This window comes from Leptinotarsa decemlineata, unplaced genomic scaffold (assembly GCF_025532065.1).
Source record: "Leptinotarsa decemlineata unplaced genomic scaffold, Ldec_3_MD MMD2_tig00026314_RagTag_RagTag, whole genome shotgun sequence".
Classification (NCBI taxonomy): domain Eukaryota; kingdom Metazoa; phylum Arthropoda; class Insecta; order Coleoptera; family Chrysomelidae; genus Leptinotarsa; species Leptinotarsa decemlineata.
The window spans coordinates 16,689,422-16,715,943 of record NW_027412684.1 but is presented as its reverse complement, the minus strand read 5'-3'; the positions used below and the strand labels follow the sequence as shown (position 1 = coordinate 16,715,943).

The window sequence follows — 26,522 nt, the reverse complement described above, 5'->3', positions numbered from 1 at the left end:
TTTACCCACGTTTCGTCATGATAGTAAATTGGCCTTCCTTCAGCCCGAAATTTTCGTATAGATCTTAGATACTTTCTTCTCCAACATATTATCTCTTCCCGGTCAATCAAAAGTGATTTTCGGTCTGATTTCTCCCACCGGAAATTTAATTCTTTTAAAACTTGCCACAATTTGGTTCGTCCGACATGAGGCAAATCCGGGTCGTCTCTAACTTCTTGTAAAATTTTGTTTAAGTTGGGTATTTCTTTTTTGTAAAAAAATTCGTGAATTTTCCTTCGAATACCATTTTTGGCAAATTCATCAATTTCAATAGATTTTCTCCCCCTCTTTAAGTATTCGTTTGTATTTGGGTTAGCTATACCTTTTTTTTTCTTTCTGATAGGAACCTATATATTGTTGACTCCCCTACGCCCGTCATGTTGGCACAACTCTTGATTATGTTCTGAACAGTGTTTGTGGGATTCTGAGAAACCAGAGCATCGTGAATGTTCAAAACAATAGTCTTCTCTCTTGGTGAATAGACAGACTTACTGACTGTACGCAACAGTATCGGTGAAAACTTGATGATGTTGATGATGATGACGAAGCCATCGCAAGCAATCAAACAAAACAAGTAGGAACGAAAGGTACGTATATGTTTGTAGGAATATGAAAAAAAGTTACTCACGCACTGCACAAAATTCGCAAAATAAATATTAGAGACGTTAATTACTGCCGTAGACGCCGAAACACCAACGAGCCGTAAATTAAATGCGATTAAAAAATATACTAAACCAAAAATTATTTTCGTTCGTAACAACTTCACCCTTTCAAGGCAAGTTTCGAATATAAACTGAAGCTTTATATTTAATGAATAAACACCTCAGGAACCTTCGCCTATGATTTTACGAGTTTTACGACCGTTTTATGACTTGGGCCCTCATTTTGTGCTACCGACAAATTATGAACGGACTATAGATATCAATACATCCTTGTGGTAGCTCTTAAAGTGTCCAAAATTTCAACTTTTTCCTCGTTTTTATACATTGAGGAAAATAATAATCTTCAACACTCGAACATTTCCCCTGAGCTTGTTCAATCTTTCGAAAAACGAGCAAGCAAACAATATCAATTACATCCTGTATCTGCCCCGCTTTTCCACAAAACGAAGATAAATTTTCGTTGTCGCTGTGATCATCGGTGTAATCGATAAACCTTCCAGTCTAAATTGTATCAAACTTTTTCGCGGTGTGATTTTTTAACGAGATTTAATGGAAATCGAGAGATTACTCGGCATATTTGGAAAGCAATTTATCAAAATAGCAATTCCGGGACGCTCCTAAGTGAAAACCGAGGAAACTCGCGAGGAAAAGTATCCGGCTCTTAGGCGTTAGGGTGGAAAGAATACTTATACCGAAGGTATTCGACAAACGCTTAATAAGCTGGAATTCTGTTGTATTCGAAGGTTTCAAATGTACCTGCGATATTTATATGTGGACTGTTGAAAAAATAAGGTGAATGTTCAAAATTCGCGGGTTACGAACATCCGATTATCAATTTTTGATGTTGGTACTCTCGTTTCGCACATATTCACAGAGTCAGCTGTTTAGCATGTTCCGTTTGTTGGTGAGAGGCATAAAAGTTACAAGTCTTTCGTGTGTTCGGCGATTTTCTGATTGATCTGGATTGGTCAATAACTCAAAATATGTTTAGAAACACTATAATCAAACAAATTATTAATTTATCATCTTAATGTTAACTGATTATAATTACTGCTATGATACATTTTCTTATTTGTTAAATTGAAAGTAATATTGTAAAAATCATAGTGTTAAGTTCACTTTTACTTTTATTTTTACTTTTACTTCTATTTTTCATGTTTATCTCTTGTAAATTAATATAAATTATTTGTAATATTATATACAGGGTGTCCCATATAAAACTCCGCGGGCAAATATCTGAAAAATAAAAGAGAATATCCATATTTCGTAAAGGCAGATGATTTTGATGTCAAAAAGTCCTCTTATTTGCGAAGAGATCTAGCAATAGGCGTCATCCATTAGGGCGTCACGACACCGACGCCAATTTTTTTAAATGTTAACCTAGATTTTCCGATTCGTTTTTGGATTCTGCAATAAATTCTGAATTCAGCCATATAGCACACTTGTAGTTTTTGTTGAATACTGATGAAAAAAGGCCATTTTATTGCATATTATAAGGAGGACCATGAATAAGTCAAGATAAATGCAATAATGTATTTATCGATCTGTCAGAAGACATGTCAGAGTTGATGAAAGTGTATTCCGCAATTGTCGAAGTCATCAGGCCGTAGATGCCACTGGGTCCTAAAATTCTTAGTCCAGCCGCTTCCTTGGCTGAAGAGTCGGCAATGCGATTACCTTCATTCCTGTGATGCCCTTTAACCCACCTTAGGATAATATTATTATCTACCGAGGCTTTGGCTAAATCTTGGTGGCACTCTAGTACTAGCCCTGAAGTTACACGTTGTCTGTTCAAGGCTAATAGGGCTTGTCTGCGTCAGTGCAGATTGTTATGTTTTTGCCAGAAATTCCTTTCCTATTTATTTCTATTGTGGCAATTGAGATACCAGCCAGTTCTGTTTGGCTCACGCTGGTATTTTTTCTCATTCCCCACTTAATCCTTAATGAAAAAAAAAATGGTTTTGAGGTTATGTGAAAAAATTGTGGATACAAAAGTTTTAGATCTTTCTATTACCTAAAACTTTGCCATTTAACGTTTTTCCATAGGCCTTGTAGTTTTGCTGGAAATCGGGATAAACCATTTTTTACCCTTAAAAATTCACATCCTCCCAATTCTCGAACTAGATCGACCGTAATTTATTTTCCTGTCTTTTTATCATATTTCCCTCATTTTCTAATGAGTTTGATCCCAGTATTATTTTTTCACTTTTCAATATTTTTGAAGGCTTCAGCTCTGGTCTATAATAACTACAGCATTTTTTTGGAAAAGAAAGTTTTTGGCTTTCTACTACTCCATCTTGATAAAAAAAAAGGATGAGGGAATCTTCCAAAGGAAGGAAGTATTTATATTCATAGAATATTTATAGAAGTATTTGTTTCGAAAGACTTTTTTTCTTTAGTGTAATTCAATGTTTATATGAAAGTAGCTGTTTCAGGAGGACTTTCTTTCAGTTTGTGTCTGAAAGTTACTTCTTTGCATGATCTACACATCCATGTATAGAGTTACTTATTTTCAAATTGATTACTTTCTTTCTTTCTTTGGAAGATTCCCTCATCCTTTTTTTGTATCAAGATGGTGTAGTAGAGAGCCAAAAACTTTCTTTCCCAAAAATTAATCACTCCCAAAAATATAACCCCTCCAATTCAAATGAGATTCCTCTTGGCTGGGATTGAATCAAATAGATGAATGAATGTCATTACTATGTCATTGATGACATAAGCAAATCAAGCTTATTCCGTGACATTAAAAATCGTAATTCATTAACGAATTGTGTGTATTTTCTATAATGTTGTCCAATTTGATACTGAAGAGACTTAGGGAAAGTGTCTTAAGGCGAAACATCGATACCAGTGAGGATGATAGTGTTCCATGTAAGTGCAATTTGTTACCATTCGTTTAAAGTAGAATTCATGTGAATGATATCTGATTTTTGTTCCACAACGAATGTTCGAAATACAAACTGAGTAGAGAAAAGTATCTTCTGTATAATTCAGTGTTCATATAGAAGTATTTGTTTCGAAAGATTTTTTTTTCTTTCGTTCAATCCAATGTTTATATGAAAGTAGCTGTTTCAGGAGGACTTTCTTTCAGTTTGTGTCTGAAAGTTACTTCTTTGCATGATCTACACATCCATGTATAGAGTTACTTATTTTCAAATTGATTACTTTCTTCCTTCCTTTGGAAGATTCCCTCATCCTTTTTTTGTATCAAGATGGAGTAGTAGAAAGCCAAAAACGTTCCTTCCCAAAAATTAATCACTCCTAAAAATATAACCCCTTCAATTCAAACTACAGCATCTCCAGCAAAGCAGTGCAATTATAGACTACATTCAGTTGACGAAATGTCATCAGTAAGTTCTCGAAAGCAATTTGTTGAGTATAAATCTGTAAGAAACTGTTTATGATCGATAGTTTCCAAGCCATCAAAATTCTTGGAACCCAAACATTACTATGCAGAAAAAGGCACACCGCGAGTCTATAAAACATCAAACGGAGCGACAGACAGTACTATAGCATCTCGTTACAGTGAATGAGCTGTGAATGACGAAGATGTGACGAAAATAAATTCCCATAACGCAAACAACTTCCATAGGAATAAACAGATTCAAACCACACAATCAACGCCAGAGAACTGCTAACGTTTCCTTTCTCGATGCCATTTGGTACACATACGTTGCGGTAAACACGGATATGCTTGAAGATGGTTTCGATTTGATGAGTTCACTTATTTCAAAAATATTTCAGCGTTTATCGTAGAGAGCTTTTCCTTCCACTTCACTGTGTTTACACATAAACAGATTGCAAAACCGATGCACGCGTATACTTGCTTCTTCAGGAGGGTTTCATACTTTGATCTCAAGCAGCGGAGTGATAAAACATTTTCAAGTACAGGTTTCATGTAATCATGTTTCGATCCGATCTAATAGTGCTTTAATTACGTACTTCATCACTTGATGTGAATTAATTAATGATAAAGTCCTTCACTTTTAATCAGTGTTGTTATTAGTGAATTATACTTAGTGTGTGAATTTAAATGGCTACTTCAGTAAAACGAATGAGCAAATGTGCTGTTAACGAAACGATTATTAAACTCAATGTATATAACGCTTTCAAACGCCAAAATTCTTCGTATTCTTAGTATGATAGTCAGGTGGAAATGTGTTCGCAAATGCGAACGTTTCAAAATCATCGACATACGAGTATAAACTCAAATTCAAATTAAAGCAAAGTCCTGCCAAAACAGCCCAAAAAATTACCCAGGCATTTGATAATGATACTTATGAAGAACGCACTATTCGTCGTTAGTTTGCGAAATTTCCTTCCGGAGATTCTAGCCTCAAAGATGAGTCCCGAAGTGGTCGACCTACATTAATCCCAGACGAGGATCTTGCTGGAGAGTGACCCATCACTGGCGTGGGATGGCGGAAGAACCGGGCGGTTTTTGCTGGTTCATAACGTATTGGAAAAGTCGAAAAGCTCGAGAAGTGGTTGCCCCCAAGATTTGAACGATCGAGAGAAATTTTCATGTTTCAAAGTCTGTTCTTCTTAGCTTTTGAGCAACCAAAACGGTCTTTTTTTTATTAGGATTGTCACGTGTGATGAAAAGGGGATCCCCTACGACAAATAGGAGACGTTCAAGACAGTGGTTGGACACTGATGAACCACCCAAACACTTCCCACAGGTGAAAACCCACCAAAACAGACCATGGTTTTGTATGCTGATTAGTGATTCACTATAAATTTCTGCAACCGGGTAAACTATAACAGCAGAGTCATATTGTGAAGAAATCGACGAAATATACTGAAAATTGTGACAGCAGCAGCCAGCACTAGTCAACAGAAGAGGTCCGATCCTGTCCCACAGCAACGCCCGTCTGCACGTTTCACAAATCACCGTCCAAAAATGAATTAGACGTTGAAGTTCTGCCTCACCCACCATACTCCCCAGACCTCTAGCCAATCGACTACCACCTTTTCAAGCACTCCGATAACTTTCTCATCGATAGAACCAGGACCAGGCGAAAACGGCCTTTGTCAACTTTATCGAAGTTTAATGCTAACGGAATTAATCCACTTGTGTTACGTTCTCAAATGGCGCTTATTTCTATTGAATTGCATAAATATTCATTGATATATTAGGTTAGGTCCAAAGTGAGTGAGTCTATTTGACCCTTCACCGCAACCCGCAAGGGTTTATTATGGCTTACATCTATTCACACTCGACCAATGAACTCAGCTTCTTCACGAAGTCGATTAGGTTGTATGGTGAGTGGTCTTTCAGGTCAGATGGTGAGAGTACGGCATGCGCAGTGGTTCAGGCACTGAAAAATGAACAAGGAAAGCCAACCCGCCCTCTGAGATATTACAGTAGACTCATAGAAATGGATGAAACTGAGTTCAGGTACAAACTACGTTTCCAATAGAGTTGTGTAACAATATCATGCATTTAGGAGTTTTCAAATTTGAAAACGACAGATTTTTGGAAATTTCCGAAAGTCAAAACAACTTTTTGTTCAAACAACAATTTTATCTTTGTTTGAAGGTGATTGACAATGTTTCGTGATGAATTTCACTAGTTCGGACTTCCATTGTCTACTATATAAAATGATTTGAAATCCCTGAAAGATGTAAAAAAGAATAAATAAAAAAGAATAGTTGAAAATAACAATTATATTAAGCAACAATAAACCTGAAATGAAATGATAGTGAAATAACCTACAAGTAAAAATATAATAATTGAATAAATAAAAATTAAAGGAATGAAAAAAGAAAATAACAAAAAATAAAAAATAAAAAAGTGTAGAGATTCCAAGTCACGTTAGTTCACGACGTTTCGATTTTATCGACCAATAACGCTTGGAACTGTTTCTAGAAACTCGCTGTTCTTTATATTTATTTTTCTTGGGAAAAATTGCTTTTCCGCCATTTCAAGAATTAAAGATTCCATCGCCGTAAGCGACTACGCTGTCCACAGACATACATTCAAAATCAGAATCGTGATATCCTTCACGATACTAAACACAACCAACGATTTATGGCTTCGACATTCACTGTTCGTCGTCATTGTTTTACTACTTAGAATCATGTAACCCACAAGGAAGTATCTTCGCTGAATCGAAAGCAGTACGCAAACTTTTAGCAACTAATTATTACTTATTTTGCTTATACTTTGCTGAGATATATCGCCTTCTCACCTTGAAAGTAGTTGAGATGATTTTGCACTCCACTTCCAGACCCCAACACAGCACAGTCATATCTTTAATTTTCGTCAACCACGAATTATTTAAAGCTATCAAAAGTAATTCAACGTGTTTAGTTCTTTTGGACTATATTAATCCCTTCGATACCCTTGACTTCGACATCCTGTACCTCTTTGGTTTTTCAGTGAATGCGTTGCCTCTGGTTAAAATCAAAGAGTTGTAGTAGATGACATCTGCTCAGAGTCTCTACTCGTGATCAAAGGTGTTTCCCAAGAATCCATTCTTGATCCTTCACTGTTCAGTTCGTATATTCGTGACTTCATGGTCGGTAGAAAATGCAAAATTTATAACTACGCAGATAATTCTTAACCTTACTTCACTTTACAGTTTCTGACATTGATTTTGCTCAACATTTCACTAATCGTAATCTACAGACTATATTTCACATTTCATCAGCTCATGAATTGAAGTTGAACTCCAACTCGGCAGTGATGGTTTTTGGACGGAAAAGATTCTGATATATTGTTAACAAAACCCTTCAAATGTATATTGATGGTGACGTTTTGCCTTCTGTTAGTGAAATGAAAATTTCAGACCCGTGATTTGATTCTGAATAGTGCTTCACAACACACGTTCATCATTTGATTCAAACTTCCCTCAATATTTCCCAAATCGGGACTTTCTCATTAAAAACTCAAACCAAAACTATGCGAGGTGCTAATTATCTCCAAAGTCTCAAATTGTGACAGCATTTATGGCCTGCGTTACTTCAATCTGATTCCCTACGTCTTCAACGAAATCAAAACAGTTGCCTGCACTTAGAGAAACGGAATACTACTCCTATTTACAAACACCCCCAACGTCTTGAACACTGGAATGCCACATTATTTAATAAAAAAATCGAAAGTTTTCTTGAATATTCATGTCTTTTACACAAGAAACAGATCGGTCCTGGTTATTCCAGTACACACATTCCCTGTTTTGACTCGCAGATTTTCATAGAACACATGCAATTCTTCATTCAAATGTTGTGTCGTTTCGGTGAATTTGTCGATTTATTTTGGATGCACATGCATGTGTAAAAATCCGATGACCGTACTGTCCAAATCAAAAACACTCAGTAGACGACTTTGGCACACAGTCCGATTAAAAATTATAATTATCAATATGACGATGAAAACGATTAGAAAAATTTCTCTTGCCTCATAAGTAAATATAGGTTAGTTCCGAGGTTGAACCTCGAGGTGAACGGTCTTGATTTTATGCTTCGCAAGCAAAGTAGTTTATAATAATGATGAATTGTAAAGGTAACTGGTGCCGAGGTTTTCGAGCTACCACGGGTTTATTTATTGTATGTCTATACCAGTGTGTTGATTTCAAATGAACATAATATTTGAAACATTATCACATAGATGCTAGAATGGATCCTCAAAAAAATTCAAGAATTTGTTTTTGGAAGTATTTATTAAAAAATTGTTTTATTTAAGATGCAATGAAAGCGAAATCTTCACCTCACAGAAAAAATCATTCAGGCTGTGAAATGAAAATCTCGCACTAGAAGAATTTTCAATCAAAAATTATGGAAGCATTTCTAGATCTTTTTCGAAATCTTTGGTAAGTGATCGACTGAAGAACTTTTTATTTTTAAGAACAACATACAATCGAAAATGATCACAGATACGTCATTTATTATTGTGACTCCAATGACATATATGTGATAAATTGTTTTTGGAGAAAAATGAAAATTCGCTTCATTTCTTGATCAGAGAGCGTATAGTCCGAAATCGTTTTATAGGATTTTACCTTGCATACTTTTAGAATCTACTTTAATGAAATCAAGGAAAAATAAAATGAAAGACAATTCGCCCTTGAACAATAATGTTGCTTGAGAATGAAATTCGAATATATTAAACTTCTATCGTATATTTCACAATGAAAAAAATTGAACTCATATTGAAAACACCATTTGAACAACACTCCTTCATTCACGCTTCATTATCAACTTGGCTGTATCTGTTTCATCTCAATTACATTCCAACAGTTTGTTTCTATCTTCCACAAACTGAAAATCTACAAGTTTAATTCAGACACCTATTTTTCACCACCACATTTCTTATGTCATGAACTGGCGAAAGTGACTGGTACCGATTTGAAAAACACTCCTGCTTATTGACTCACGTCATAATTCAGCCTTAATTGGACATTCCAACGTCGTTAGTAAATTCTGGCGGATTAGTTCGTCTATTGTGTTTTGTCATTCAGGAAGAAAAGGATAACAAAACTGCAGAAAGCTCGTTGAAAAACAGCGTCGATGACATCATTTGAATAAAGGATTAACAAATACTATTTATGCTCGTATTCGCTGTTCAAGACTAATAGTACAACTGTTTTTTACCTGACGGAAAAAGTAAAAAATGTTGATTGACCTTACTAAATCAATGTCTGAAGGATTTGTTATTACTTATCGATGACATTTTGACTTTGAAAAAGTCGTCTTCAGGGTGATTTACGTTTTCCTTTGTTGAATACTTGCAAATGAGAGATACTAACATTGCATGGCAGCTGCTTTTATAGAAAAGTTGATTTGGTAAGATACATTTCATTTTCATACTTATTTCCATCGAAACTATTTTATTTGTAGCTTTTACTTCAATGGTTTGGACTAGTTTTGTAGCAGAGAAAGACTGAGGATGAATGTAGTTTAGTTCTGAACTAATTTAAATTTTTAAACATAATGAAAGAAATTTTACCAACTCATTGAACTGAGTAATGAACTTATTGCCAATTTCCACCTTAGAAAACAGATAAGACTGAGGGGAGTAATTCAATTCGTTCAATCGATACATTTTTCAATTTCCTTCTTCTATTAATGATTAAGTATGAAACCTTTCACTTCCAAATATAATATATCGTAGTTTTGGTTGAACTCATGCCTCTCCGCCAAAAGATGATTTGCAAATGTGAAATTGGACTTCACAATAAAAAAACTACTGCTATGTTATTTCAATCTCTGGGAAATAGTTCTTTCCTTTCAGCCAATAGATGATTTGCAAATGTGAAATTGAAAAAAACTACTGCTATGTTCTTTCAAACTCTGGAAAAAGCTTCTTTGGCCAATATAAAGTTTTGGGCGAGATTCACAAGTCAACTCATATATTGAATTAATTCCTCAATTCCTATGGTAATTCTATGTAAGACTATCGAGTTCCCAATTATCCAATCGATATGAAGGAAAGTTGCAAAACAATTTCAGTTTATATTATCGACTCGTGGATTTTTCTAGTATGAAGGTTGATTGTATTGTTCTTTACGGAATCCCGAACAAATTATTAACAAATAACAAATACTTCTATAATGATCTGTATCGAATCCATCACTTTACGGGTATTTTCCGAACATGAATAAGTGAAAATGTAAATATTTCAACGTCGGGTATTTACAGAGTCATTTGAATAATATTTCTTTTGTAGTGGATATTACTTGAGTAATAACTTGGGAATTTGATTTGAAACGCCATATTCGTACGTGCTTGAAGTTTGGAATGATATTTTAACCACGACTGTAAAGCTTCTGTAAATTGACGACCATAAAACTTCAAGGCTAACTTGTTGGAGAAATGAAGGTGCTGGTTACCCAAAACTTTACAAAAATACTTTTTCAAATTCTTTATAACAAATTATACTCTATTAGGGCAGTAGGTACTCCAAATTTTCACTCATTTACAATAAAAATTAAGTCACTTTGTGGACTTTTATTAGTAATCACCACATGGACTCAACAGTACCTTAACTTTTTCCTTTTCTATCAATTAACACGTCTATTTCAGCTTCACTTTTATGTTTGTCCTTTGGTCTCGATTTTGACTAACTTTAAACGGGCAGATGTATTTTAAACTTTGCATACTCATCAAGAATCGATAACAATACAATAATGTCGTAAGTTTATCTCATTATCCTGATTAGGATCGCCGAAATTAAATAATTTCCTTACACAGTCTCTGTGTGAGAGCAAGTTTGAGACGACCACACTGTCTGTGCATGCGTATATATTTTATATTAAAACGAATGGGGTTGAAATAGCAAGCTAACTAAAATAACTCGCTTTAATAGCAACACAAACTAAAAAATAATTCGAAATTCATGTAAGATTGTGTTCAACATCGATAATAAGTCCTATGGCTTGACCTAACTAATGACTTTTAATAAGTCTGTAAGTAGAATTAATATTTTTACAAAAAAATTAATTTTGTTGTGAAAAAACGTGGGGTTCAAATCTGGCAAACAGCTCCTAACCAATTGTTTATAACAATGGATATTCGTGCCCCATCCCACGCTTTTTCACAACAGAGTTAAATTTCTGTAAATATATTTATCCTGATTTCAGACTCATTAAAAGTCATTGGTAACATCAAGCCATAGGACTTAAATTAGTTAAGAATAATTTTTCATTTTATGATGCTTTTTAAGTGTGTTTTTTTTAACTATTATTTATTTGTAGTTGGTTTATAAAACAATCGCCATTTGGAATACAACACACTAAAAGTATATCGAAAAAATTACCAAACATATTTGTGGAACAATTCCCTCCTGTAAAAAAGAAAAACTGATTGAAAGCATTCAACGAAAGTCATTTTTTGTGGAGGAAAAAATCAGTTTTTTATCGACCTTATTTTTGGGTAATGGTTACCTTCCACAATCTGAAAAAATATAAAAATACACTGAGATCTATACTCACACATACAAAACCCAACAACACTGAAGAAAAAACAAAAAATTGTATTTATAAAATACCTTGTTTTTGTGGTAAAAGTTACATTGGTGAAACCTCAAGACCATTGAAAGTGCGTGAGAATGAACATCGAGATTATATAAAAAATAGACAATTGACAGGATCAAAATTATCAGAACACATTTTAAAATCAGACGGTGAACATCGGGTGGAATGGAATAGGACAAGAATGATTACCAATGAGCCTCATTCTAAGAGACGTAAGCTAAAAGAATCAGCGTATATTCTCATGTCTGGAGAGAATTGTATCTCGAATAGCTCCTTAGAAATAGATCGTACTTGGCTACCCATCTTGAAGAAAACTTTGGATAGTGGCGAAATGGCAACAAACTGATATCGGAGAGTACCTTGTATTACATCGAATATTTCAGTTGTCAATCAACAACATTGACATAATTTCATATTTCAAAACTTCTTTGACATCTGTCGAAGAAGTAAAGAAATAAGCTCTCAAAAAAGGAATAACTGCATATTTATTCGAATTTTTATCCATTTCTGAAGACGGAGGCAGATTTTGGCCTCCGAAACGTAAAAGATAAGTATAATTTCTTAATATTTTTTTGATAGGCAAAATTGTGAAATACGACAAGTTACTGATAAATAGAAGATTTTTCTTTGTGAAAAATACTTTGATTTTTACGCAGTAACTTATCGGGGTAACTAAAAAGTTTGCCCTTCTACACTTGTATAAACTTCTCCATTATAATTTTTATATTTTTTCAGATTGTGGAAGGTAACCATTACCCAAAAAAAAGGTCGATAAAAAACTGATTGAAAGCGTTGTGAAATGTTAAAAAATGAGGATGAAAGTACCTTTTTGACGTTGCCATCTTTTGAAACGGAAAGCGATAGATCAGTGAAAAAAACACACAGTTGTTATTTTTTCAGTGACTATGTAAAAACCGCGAAAAATACCCAACTTGGCCCACATTTTATTTGAAAATGGATCTCCAAACAAGTACAAGGAAAAAATTTGAATATTTTTCTCATTTTCTCCTGCTTTTGATTTCTCAACATTTTGAAATTAATAATCATAAATTTCCTTTCGAGTTGTTGTTATTAGGGTCAGGTACTTCTGCAGATCCTGAAATGTGTCATCGAAACAACATCATTGTGAAAAAGTCGCTTGATATGAACGTTTATGTTTTTAATATTTAGCCTTAGTCTGCAAAATTCTTATGTATATTTTGAAGGCCAAGCTGATTGTTTTTTGTTTTTGGAATTCACCGTTCAAAAAGTTAGTATATCTATTTCAATTTGGTATCAGATATACAAAGATACAAAAAAACGTAGACATCCCCCGTTAACTGTACGTAACAGATATAAAATACTACAATATATAGAGAATTAGTTTTTATATTATTTTTTTTTTATATTATTTTATCTCTGAAGTGATATACTAATAAATAACTAATTTATATGAAGTTATCATACACAAACATCTACTATAATATGTGGTATAACATTTACCTCAATGACTTCATTATTGGCTGAGTTTTAGATTGTTCAGTAGTTTTCGACAAAAAATTTTTCAATCAAAATTGGTTTCATGATTTCAACATCCGAATTTTAATTTTATGATGGAATATTTCTAAAGAATAAAATCATTCTACAATGTATTCAGGCAACGCCAACTTGTGTTTTTAATTAATTGAAAAATTCCCATATTTTTTCATTATTATCCATACCATCTGATACTGTGGCCTATTCCTTTATTGATATTATTATTCTATTACCTTTTTTCATGCGAAACCCATTAATTATTGGAAGGTAACGAATATTACTTGGTTAAACCTTTAACCTTGAACTATAAATGTATGAAAGAATACTACCACACTAAAACCAGGCTTCCATGTTGGGCCTTTCAATTAATCATTACTTAAATAGAACTGAGTCCAAATTTGTCTGGATGGCAAACAGATGTCAAATTTACAGGGTAATTCCATGATGCATATTTAATTCCTCGACAGACGTCAGAAATCACAAAAATAGGTAAATCATTCGTGAATACCAGTCTAAGATACAATGAAATGATGATAAAAATAACGTAGCGTATAAAAATCTATTTTTTTTTAATCGTTTGATACGTTAAATGAAATAGGAAAGCTGAAGGATGAGTGTGGGTGATTGATTCAAATTGTCAGCTTCCTGAAGCATGTCAAATAGAACTTTTAAATCTGTCCAAGAAATGTGTTTTTCGAGCGAAAACCCTTTTACCGTGGCATTCCTAGCCATTCATTTAGTTGTTCAATAAATGCAAATCTCAAATGAATCTTACAAAAAACACAGGCATAAAGTTTGTAGGGACATACCCGAAAAATATATTTAATTTTCAGGGTATTCACCGTTTCGTTCAAATAAGCTTTCCTGTTTCTGTCCATTACGCAATAAATCATATAAATCAAAGCGGTATTACAATTTCACGATGGAAAATATGTATTTTTGCGTGACTGCAAAAACCAGTTTTCCCAGAACAATTAACCTGTTTACATAATTTAGGCAATTTGTTCAGCAAACGAATGGTGAAATTGTGAAATTTTTTCGAGTAAGTACCTGCATATTATATTTTCATTCGAGGAATTTTTTATCTGAGAACCCATGAACTGAATAGATAACAAAAAAACTCTCATTTTTGAAACGACTCACTTTGTTTATAGCCCATTCTCACCTAGAAGTACGAGGTCTATTGAAAAAATAAGGTGAATTTTGATATTTTTCTCAAAAAATATTCATCAATTTCTATTTTGTCCCATTCAGAGTAGCCAGCGTTTTTTACAATCCTCGAAGGGTGGTGATTTCGAGTCGCCTTCCAGCTACAGACCAATTTCTATACTACCTGTTCTGTCAAAAATTGTTGAGAAAATTATGAAGAGGAGAATGACAGCATTTCTCAAAAAAATTAATATTCTAAGTAACCGGTCTGCAAGTGTGCCCGTTCCAGAATTGAAGGTCGACTCTTTCAGTTGTATTGCCAATTGCATATGAGGAAAATTTTCTGTGAAGATTCCTGCACTGACCCCTGTCGGATATAATCCAACGGCCTTCGTGATATTAGCCAGGGCAGTAGTTGTTTTCTGATAGGCGTCAGTCCATTAAACCTACCGTGTAGGTACATCGAGACTGGCTTGAACGTTTAAAGTTCATTTGCTTTAGACTTATATAATAGACTTATAAACATATATACTTATATATAATATAACATAAATTAACACACCCATTCCACCAGAAAAATAAGCATTTATATCCAAACAAGAATATGAACAAAAATCGTATGTAACCTAAATTCAAATATGCACATTTATGCACACATGAATTGCATACTCCCCAAAACGGTATTTTATAACGTAGGTGGGATTTAACGAGGGCGTAATACACCGTTCTGGCAGTTTTGATTCCCAAATTTATTGAAGTTACTCTCACTGCATAACATCCAGAGCAAATTTTACTTTTAAGTTGTTTAATATGCTCAATAAATTTGAGCTTGTTGTTACTGTGAATACCTAGAAATTTAGATTGAGTCTCGTTCCTGATCACTAAGTTATCACCAAATGACAGGTCATCAAGAGCACATCTAAATGATAAAATGTTTGTTTTAGTGATATTGAAAAATAGCAAATTAGCATAACAACACTCCTTGACTTTTTTCATATCAGTAGATATTGCGTTGTGTAAATCATTTGAGTTTTTGTTGTTCCATTCACCTTATTACTTTCTGAACATACCTCGTATATCGATGAAGTATTCGTCATAAAAACTAGAATGACATCTATTATACGTTTGATGAGTTACAAGTGCTGAAAAAACTGTTGTATTATATTGCGTACATCTTATAAACAATTCTTTCGTTGTTAGGAATATGCACTTATGAGGGCCTTTCTCTTGATGGTTCTGATTCATTTCCAGTTGTTTATTCTTTTCCCATTGATTTTTGTTTGGGACAACCACTCCAAATTGTTTATTATTCTATGTGGCCTATGTTTACTTTGGAGCTATAACAAATGCCAAGAATTACTCATCGTGAACAGTTTCACATGTATCGACGATAAAATGCCAATGTGCAATGCGAGAGTCGATAAGATACTCTTTATCTATGGACAAATAAACACCACTCATAGTTTGTTCCTGATAAGCCAAATGAAATATTCCAGCTTGCAATGTTGAAAACAAAAACACTCCTTTTATATCCTTGTGAAATAGTTGTCAACATTCAGTTCCATGGAAATGCAGCGCAGTGAGTAAAAATTAAATATTGTGGTTGAATAAATCCCCCAAATTGATTATTTATTTCATAGAATACATTATTTTTGCCCAGAATTTCATTAGTCTACTCCTTGTTGTCTTTGTCTCATTATGACTGAACTTCTAAAAATTTCATGGGAATATTTTTGGAAAATTGGAATTCATTTACATATATTCGAACGCCTGAAATGCATATTATTAAAATTTGTTCACTTTCAGCTGATCACGTTCAGTCACAAAACAAAAACGCGACCTCAACCTTCAAAGTGATATACTACGTAAAATCGCATTTTCAATCTTTCTTCATCACGCGTGTCGCCTCGATGTGTAAGGCGACTGGAATTTATTATCTTGCCCGATAATTTCAATTTTGCGATAACGTCAAAGATAAAAGTTGAAATTGATTGATATATAAGGCGATTATATTTATTTATTTATTTATTCAATACACCCAGCAGGTCCAAAAGCCCATTTACAGGTGAATACAATTAGAAATATGATAATTATACATAAAGTAAGATCAATTTTGAATGAAACGAAGAATCTTTTTTTTTAATTGTTCAAACATTATAAAAATATATGTACACTAGGAACATTATTAACACTTCTAGATATAGTAGTTATGGGAGAATGAAAATGATGTAGAGTATTGGAAACCGGAATATGAAATGTGCTACAGAATCTAGATGAAATACGCGGTATACTGAATGGCATTTGAGACAATAGAGGCGAGCAATCTATCTGACCATGTAGTATTTTATATGCAAAACACATATCTCGGCTTTGCCTGAATTTTTTTAGGTATTTGGAACTTTTCTCATGTTGATTGAAATATGCATATTTCAAAAAATATTTTTGAATATTTTCTAAACTAGATATACAGCGTGACTCACGGTCGATGGTAGGTTAGACGTTTCTGGAAAACGCAAAGCATGATTTTTCTGAAAATTTCACCACTCACATTTCCTTACCTGTTCTATCGATCTAAAATATTTTCAGCATTGGGGCGTTGCCACTTCCATCAAAAAGTCCTAGCAATTATATTTTTTCAAATGGAACACCCCGTATATTAATACATTTTTGGAATCGCTCTAGTATTTTAATACTTTTTTGTTGATAATGTCCTATACCTATCTCTATCTGTTTTCGAGATAAAAAATAAATTGTGCTAAATATAGTCCAAAACATAGCCTTAATTGAAATTAAGTACATCAGTATTCTCAATTCATGAAAAGTTGATATTTTGATGATAGTTTGAACAAACTCGAAATATTCAAATAACACCAAGGAATCGACTCCATATCATACAGGGCGTGCTAAAATTACTATTATTTCCATTGTGCACAAAAGTAGTCGAAAGTTCATTTTTTCAAATGAAACTCCCTGTATATTACTCGATAAATTGAAAGATGGTGAAAAATGCTTCAAAATGATGTACATGTCCTTCCTTTCTTTGGAAGAATCCCTCATCCTTTTATTGTATCAAGATATAGTAGTAGAAAGCCAAAACCTTTCGTTCCCGAAAATTAATCACTCCTAAAAATATAGCCCCTTCAATTAAAATAATTAATGAAAAACATATTTAAATATAATGTAGTTGTTAATGAAAAATGAAAATTATTTTTAATTATTCATTAAGTAATAATTTGTAAACCTTAAATGAGCTGATTTCGATCGGAACAACCAGTTGATTTCAAATAATATTTAATCTGCGCTCGCGCTGCCCTCTATCTCAAAAACGATTCAACGTATGAAAAAATGTTTGAAACAAAAGTTGTAGAGAATTTAATTCTCTACAATATTGATAGTGAATAAATTTGCATAAAACCCATAGGAAACGACATATTGGCAAAAAACGTGCAAAAAGTCGTTTTTTTTTACTTTTGACCCCCAATTTTTGAAGTTGCGGCCATCGAATCATATGTGAATTTTAAGAATACTTTTATGATGCCAAAATACAAAGTTTACAGCTGGGTATGTTCACTCTCCTAGGCAAACTCCCTAAAATGACTAGACTAGAATTCATCCAGATTGGAGACGTAAACATCACTTGCAATCTTGATAGTCTGGAACATCGAAGAAAGATTATATAGATACTTCCACGGGAGGTGTACAAGAGACTTTGATTTCACCAAGAGCGGTACATATCAGAAATACGCGACAGACTGTGGCTGCTCATCGTTTTGAGGTTCAACTTACTGCACCTCAAACTTCAATGTTCAAAAACTCTTTCATTTGGGAAACTGCGTTTATGTGGAATAAATCCTGAGAATTTTTCTCAAATGGATTTAGTCTCCAGCGATTCAAATCCAATGTGAATCGCTACTTCCGCACAGGCACCGCCCTTAGAGAGCCTTACTGATGCTTCTGTAGTGCTTATGTTTTATCCTTATGAAAACTATCCTCACTAGTTTCAACTATATTAAGCTTTATGATGATAATAATATTTTTTATTACAATATAATCAACAGTGGACATAGCAAATGTCAAACTTTCGAGAAATTACTCGTAATTCTAGTTTTTTTTGTTTATGAATGTAATATTTTGTAGACAGGCTGTTTTCCTTTTACTTACTTTTTGTGCTGACAACGCCAAATCGACATTCTTTTTAAACATCCTCACGCTCTCTGAAATGTCCCTAGAAATAAAAGCGAGCCAGGCCTTCAAGAGCTTTTCAAAGCTCATTTACCTGTTAATAAAAAGTTTTACGTCCTGTCTAGACGTGAGGGATGCTAAAGGCAAGTTTCTTTTCAATGTCCCACGAAACATTGTAAACATTCCTTTGGCAAGACGTGTCTCGCAGGTATTATGTAAAATGTATAATGAAATGTTACTCGAGTTGATACCTCATTGTACGACAAAGCTTCTTTGTTTGTATACATTTTTGGAGGGAGTGGAGTTGGATTAGAGAAACTCATAGGAGGAATAAAATTTTGATGAAACAATTCAGCGCAATTGTGACACAGTACGGTCCTCAGGATTAACTTCTTTCAATAGGGGGCGAATCTATTTGAAAACTCACAACTACAACTCTTAGTCCTGAAAATTTTTGTGACTTTTAAAAAATTTGCATCAGAGAATCTCTTGTTCACTTCTGAGATCTCTTCAAATGAACATATTCATGGAAAATACACCTTATTTTCAGAAAAAATATTCTGTATGTGAATTATCACAAGTAAAGAATCATTTTCTCTGATGTAACTTTATTTGATATCAGGTATTTAATTGAATTAGTTCTATTTATAGTTATAACTGAGAAGAAGTATATGAAAAACATACCTGATAAGTTCCAGAAAATAAATTTTACTTTCACAGGTGAATTACCAACAATGTTTCAAAAGAGGAATAAACGAATTTAACTTCTCCCCTACGTTGATTGATGTTGCCTATTATAAAATTTTAGAATAAAGATCATACTAAGCAAAAAAACTGAAATTACAATGAAATAAAATACAAGCAACAATTAAAAAATCAAAAAATTGAACATGAGAAGAACATTAAGTGGCTCTGCTATTCCTGATTTGCTGGTTTCTCCTGGCTGTGTATGTTTCTTGTGATGGAGTAACCATTCCGCAGAAAGTCGTTTTGGATGATGCATAGTTCCTTTTCGAGACCTTCCTTTGTATTACAGAGCTCGAAAGCACCGTCTACTAGAGTATTGATGATTCCTCTCTTATAGTCGATTGATGGTGGTTGGATTCGTGGTTCACATACTGTCCCGTTTGAGTGGGTTTTCGGTCTACAGATGTTTCCCATTTATTGTCGGTCCTCTTCACCAATACGTCTAAGAATAGCAATTTGTTGTGAACTTCCTTCTCCATTGTGAAAGTGATGGAAGGACTTACGTTATTGATGTACTTCAGAAAGGTGTCTAGTTCTGTATTCCTATAATTCCATATTATGAAGAAGTCGTCTACGTATTCTTGTGGGCTTCTTCAATTGCTCGAGTTTCAAACCATTCCATATATACGTTGGCTACAACCGATGAAAGTGGCGATCCCATTCAGTCCCTCATCTTGCGTAAAGAATTCGTCCTTCAGTTGGAAGTAACAATTTTGTCCATTAGGTATTTTTATTAGAAAATCTCATTTGATACATTTATGAATGTCAAAATTAAAAAAACAGATAAAATAATTAAAAGAATAATGAGTTTTAATTTCAATTTTCTTCTTCTTCATAGTCGACGTCTTCTCGTAGCTGTAAACATTCAAGGGCGTTATCATCTTCATTGTCATCTCCACCCAGATTCGTTTCCGATTCTTCCATGATTTCTGGATCAAAGGACCTATCTTCGTTAACATCGGTGTTATATGGTACAGCTTTGAGACAAGCTTGCGCATTACACTGGCCACAAGCTAAAGAGCATTTCAAACTCGCTTTTCTGCATCCACATCTTGAACCACAACCACTTTTGCAGTTACAGAATATCGTATTGAGTAACTCATCTGGAGCAGGTAGTAAAATGGTCATGATAGGTTCTAACAATCCGTTACGCATTGTCCAACCCCATACCTGGGGTTCTAAATCATCTAAAGTAATTTGTCTTGTATGTGAGAAAATAAATATTATTATTATTAGTTCATTCCTATAAAATGTAACAGATATCTCCCAACATGATGATTTTCAAAGACAACGAAAAATTTCAAGAGTAAATAACGTTGTCAACTCAAAAACCGGACAATTATTAGAAAAGTGCCAGTAGTTTCTCTTCTGCTGAAACAAATGAGAAAAATAAATTTTTGTGGTTTTATTATGGCTCATAATGTTAATATCGGTACTTTGAATACTACTAAAAGTGAGCTTCTTGATTCCCATTCGCTCACACAAATGAATTCAAAGTAAAAGGAAACATTACAGTCCACCATTAACACAGCACTCCTAGTTTACCCAGAGAAAGAAAAAGTCGTTTATCGTTTGATAACGATATCAAATTCAACTGAGTAAACTTTTACACATATAAAACAAACAAGCTGCTAAAATCTAGACATCCTCTCTCATCCTGGTTGGGAAATAATTCTCAGGTATGTGCAACGACTTAACTGGCTCATAGAGATAAAATCTTCTTTGTGCTTTATATTCTGATGGCGTTTCGTAGGGGTCTTTGACCCAAGTGTGCTGAAGATTCTTCGTCTTCGCGAACTTGTCTTTCAGAAGCTCATCAGGACCGATGAACGGTTAGCAACATATTCAGCCAAAAACGTGTGTTGATGTCGACTTTTTTGAAGGTGGTGTATTTTAATAACGGTACAGAAGTTCTTATAGATGGTGGAGAAATGATAAACCATTTTTTAAAATTTTTTTCATATAAATTTGCAAATATCATCGCCGATGTTTATAAAATTTTGGATTTAGGTTTTACTTATCCACTTTTGCTTGTGAAAAACAAAAAAATGGTGTATTCATTTTAGTACATTGTTAAGATCCAATTCAAATGGTGTAATAACTTGTTCAATATTGGTTCTTTTTCGTTGTCAGGATTTTAGCATCGAATGACCCTTCAAAACATGCTGGAGGGTGATTGCGGAGTTGTCAAGTAAATCTAGAGGTTTCCAAAACATAAAAATAAAAATGGGAAATGAAATGATTGAAAATCCCTCTGAGTTGGCAACACTTTTCAACAACTTTTTGTTACTGCTCCAAAAGATCTGGTTTCTCAGTTAGACAAAAAAAGCATAGAACCAACAGAAAATACAGATTTTAATCTCAATTCCCTTTTTCTGATTCCATTTCAGGAAAATAAGTTACTCAGCATATTGAAAAATACAGTAAAAAATAAATGTTCAACAGGTCCAGATGAAGTTCCTCCTTTTTCATTAAAAAAAGTTATCAAATCGATAGTAACACCTCTCAGTTTCATGGTGAATTTGTCTTTCTCTAATGACGCTTACCCAAAAGGACTAAAATGCGGGAAAGTGAGTTCACAAAACAAATTATCGAAATAATTTGGAAAATTACAGACCAGTAATGTATTCGAATACTCTTTTCTGGACCATCTTGTAACATTTATTGAAAAATTTGAAATTATAACAGAAAACCAACATGGTTTCCAAGAATCAAGGTCGACGGTAACGGCTTTAGTTTCCTTTTATATCACAGTGGTAGAACATATTAAAGGAGATGAAAGTCCAGCTGCAGTAGATTGTGACTTACGCAGTGCTTTCAATTGTGTGAACCACGCTAAGTTACCAGCAAAACTGGACAGATTTGGTATTAGAGGGGTAGCGAATACTTGGATATCAACATTCATAGAAAATCGTACACAGTATGTTAGTATAGTATGTCAGCAAGACTCAGAAGGTCAACTCACAACTGAGAACTATTGAAAGAGGTGTTCCTTAGGGGTCAATATTAGGGCCTGTGCTATTTATATTGTATGTGACAGATATAGATCAGAATATCACAGGCAAGTACACTGCATATGCAGATGATTTTTATCGGAAATAGAAAAGGTGGACACTGATGTAATGAAAAAAATTACTAACTATTTCAATGAAAACGACTTGTATCCATAACAAACAGAAAGCATGTAACACAATAGAAATAGAAGTGAATGACAGGCCCTTATCAAGCTCTAATAAAGGAATAATGAAATTTCTAGGGCTTTATATTGATGAGCACCTTGACTGGAAGGCACAATGTGGACATATTATTGCCAAGCTTCACTCAATTAATTACTTAGTTAGGAACAGGCGTAATCTTTTAACCAGAAAACAGTTAATAACTCTTTATTCTGCTCATATAGACACAAACTTAGATATGGCGGTGTGCTGAGGTGTTTATAGCACAAAAAAAGATTGTTCGCTGCATGGCAGGGGTGTCTAGCTCTCATTCATGTAGACAATTATTTCCAAACTTAGGTATATTGACAACACCATGTGTTTATATATACGAAGAATGTATGTATGTTTTCCGAAACAAAAATAAATTCACACTTGATGATAACGTGCACAATTATCATACGAGAAAGGAAAAAGATATACATTTTCAGACGGTCCGTTTAAAGCTGAGTAATGAATCTCCAAATAGCATGGGCGCTAGATTATTCAATAGCCTTCCACCTCAAATAAAAGGAAAGGAAAGTTTACATGTTTCAAAAAACTATTGAAACAGTTTCTGTTGGAAAAATGTTACTATTCAGTTGCTGACTATCTCAATGAATAAATGTATGCAATCGTTTTGATTTGTTGAATTTTTTAAGTAGGTGTATGTATTATGTATTGTTATATATTTTTATTGGTGTAGTGCTATGACAACTTTCACGTCAAGTAAAACTACCACGAAAATTGAGTAGGTGTGGGCGAAATCGTAAATACTAGTATTGGAAGGTAAGACAATCTCGTTTGCTTCGCGTGAGCTCAGGCGTAGGCGCATCGGTGTCAACAAACAATTGTGAAAGTAAGAAAACACCTCAATTTGCGTTTTACAAATGAAACCAAACACGTTGTCAACTAGCGGTGAATTCAGCCAGAAAGGCCATCATTATATCAAACAGGTAACAGTAAACAAAAGGGCAAACAATTATTTAAATAACTTGGTATTACACAAATATTCAAATAAACCAATTATAACTTGCGTGCTCTTTTTGGGCCACCCGGTATATGGTATTAGGCTACCCCGTAGTTCGACGGAGGTGGGTCACCCTGTAGTACGGCGGAGAGGGATCACGCTGTAGCACCGCAAAGATAGATCACCCTGTAGCACCACCAAGATAGATCACCCTGTAGGGCTCAACAAGATGGACCAGCAATGGATCACCAAATTGGACCCCAAAAAAATTTATATGTTTGAAAATGTCCATATAGGACGAAACTGCAGTAACGTTAGTTACAAGTAAAAGTGGTAAAAAACATAGAAATTTTCATTTCTCTTTCCTCCCTACATTATAATCATTTCAGTTCTGTCTTGAAGAATGTACACCATTAAAGTAACCACTAAACAACCTACAGGTTCAAATTTTTGAACCAATTTTTTGCCTGAAAACAGAAACTTTCACAGCAGAAGTAATAAAAAACGGCTATCTGTACACTTTCTGTGATGAGAATTGAAAATTAAGCATTTACTAAACACAACTTTACTACCATCTACGTTTTACTATTAGACTACGTTTTGATGTAAATTAATTGGAGCTAATGGCTATAGTTACCCCTAATAAAGGGTTGCAATGGTACCACCTAATATTCTTACCACTTCTGTTAGTTTAGAACGCTATTTTTCGGAAAATTCCCATAAAAAAATAATAGATAAGGGTACCATTACAAGCAAAATTGAACACCAATCAAAATGATGTTCCACTTGAATCCTTTCCCATTTAAAATTCTAAGGGTAACATCTACCCCTCCTAGGGGGTTGAACAACGAGGACTACTCGAGAGTGTCCCTCTCGACAATAAAATGGACCTGATTTTTCGATTCCTCATATTGTTTACTGGAAGGAAGATAGAAAGGGTGGACAGTTTACAAAGTGACACCCTGTGTATGTTAATTGCTTGTAGATACGCATATGTAAAATCCACAACTAAGTCGATTCACAGTCTTATATCCTTCACTCCTGATTCTCAAAACGCCATCGTCATCATTGTCAAATCAGCGAACATAAGATTGATTCATTCATGGCAGTTTTTTTCCAATCATCAATTATCACGGACTTGTGAATTTGCGACTTTCATCACCCGCCAATCGGCACTGAATATTGTTTTCATTGCTGACTGAATGTTTTTCACAGACACATTAGCACTTCAATTACGACTCGGTTTAAACTGCTGACATAATAATTGTTTATCTTCCCATGACATAACTCAATATTTGGTAGAGGAGGAGAACGGAGAAGAATATAAACTGAATGTCTCAGTAGCGGCGAAATGTTGCACAGGAAAATTGACACGATAAATTATCATTGAAGAGGTGTACAATGAACACTGTGAGTTATTTCACGCGGAAAAAGGTGGCCTATGAAAGATTCTGGAATTTGTAGCATTTACATTCTGATTTCAGAAATGTGCCTATATTTTCAGACCAAGTTCATGAAAACTAATGTAGCCAGGAGCTCCGACGTGGGTGCTTTGTTCGCTCACTGGAATTGACTGCCGTGTTGGTCGGTGGTTCAAGCCCTAGTCTGAACGATCGATTTTCACATGCTATCGTCCAACCCGTGTTAGGAATCACACGTTAACAGGTGAGACCTCGTTAATCCTTAGCTCGCACAAGTTTCGACTGCTGAGGGTTGTCGTTGGTAGGGGTGCGACAGTTGGTTAACGGAAAAAACAGATTTTAAACAGATTATTTTTAAAACAGATATACGTCATCAGCAAGAGCACGTGTTTCACGGTACAAAAGCTTCCTCAGACGTGTTCAATAATACTATACAGTATACTAGTAATGGTTATGAAACCGCAGCACTTGTTTTTGCCTGAGGAAGTACTGTCTGATTGAAACCCATGTGAATTGTTTAATGCACTCTCATAATACGTTTCTCATGGACTCAGGAAATCCACAAGTAACGTCAATCAACTATCATAATAAATGCCACTATAAATCTACTTCAGACTATTTTCAATTGGATAAAATTAAATATAATGCAAAATATGAATTCATTTTTCCAGGTTCTCTATAGATTTCATTATCGACACGTCAATTTGAAAATTATTTGGCTTTCTACTTATCCATCTCTATACAAAAAGATTGTGGGAATCTTCCAAAGGAAGTAAGAAATGAAATAAAAAACTGTATAATAATCTCAGAACATTTTTAATAAACAATGAAATGTCAAACGATAGTGATAGTGAATAAAGTTTATTCTAAGATAAATGTCGGTGAAAAAACTGCCGCAGTATTTTGTGATCTATCAAAGGCATTCGACTGCGGTAATCACAAAATACTGCTGAGAAAGCTCTAACATTATGGATGCGGAGAAGTAACTCACAAATGCTTCGATTCCTACTTAATGAGACGGACGCAAATGGTCAAAACAACTCAACTTTCAAGAAAAAAGGAAATTAATTCTGGAGTTCCACAAGGCTCTGTGTTAGGTCCCATTCTTTTCTTATTATACATTAATGACCTCACCAAGCTTAATATTTCTGGGAAGTTCTCCATGCTCCATTTATATTTTTACTTTAATTTCAGTTGGTATGTATTGCATTTTTTTAAGTATGTACTATCCAAGCTTTGCCTTCAAGATTATGTCTTATGATAAAGCATATTAATATTATTATTATTGTCATCAATTTGGCTTGGAATATCTATCTCTCTTCGAAGTATCAGGTGCAAACCATCATCCAAACGAAAGCTGTGGTTAAACGTAAACTGTTTTGTCTTCAATTGCACAATAAAAAGTTGATATATAGAACTTTACTCAAGTGGGTTTAACTTATCGTTCATTGATATCACTGTGTCAAGTTTATTCAATAAAAATATGAGAGTGTCGAATTTTCCCCTTCTTCCATTCTCAGAAAATAATAAAATACCGTTCTAAAATTAAACTTGAGATGGTACACCACTGCACATAATACCAAGTCACCCATAAGGTTCACTTACCGAAGCAGAATTGGAGTGTAAATAATGAATTTTTAAATGAATGTAGGTTTCTCAACGTTGGC

The 26,522-nt window shown here is 34.1% G+C and overlaps 1 protein-coding gene across 5 annotated transcripts in view; it reads left to right on the top strand.

Annotated features, from left to right (window-relative positions):
• LOC141485298 (uncharacterized) overlaps positions 1–26,522 on the top strand; it is a 114,851-nt gene that overhangs the window by 5,744 nt on the left and 82,585 nt on the right. The window contains exon 1 of one of the 5 annotated variants that reach the window (XM_074181716.1): positions 15,775–15,920. The exons of 3 other annotated variants lie outside the window; for them this stretch is intronic. The gene's annotated coding sequence lies outside the window, so the exon portion shown is untranslated. Of the gene's footprint in view, positions 1–15,774; positions 15,921–26,522 lie in introns of those variants that run through there. One more of the 5 variants, XM_074181713.1, reaches the window with a different exon arrangement.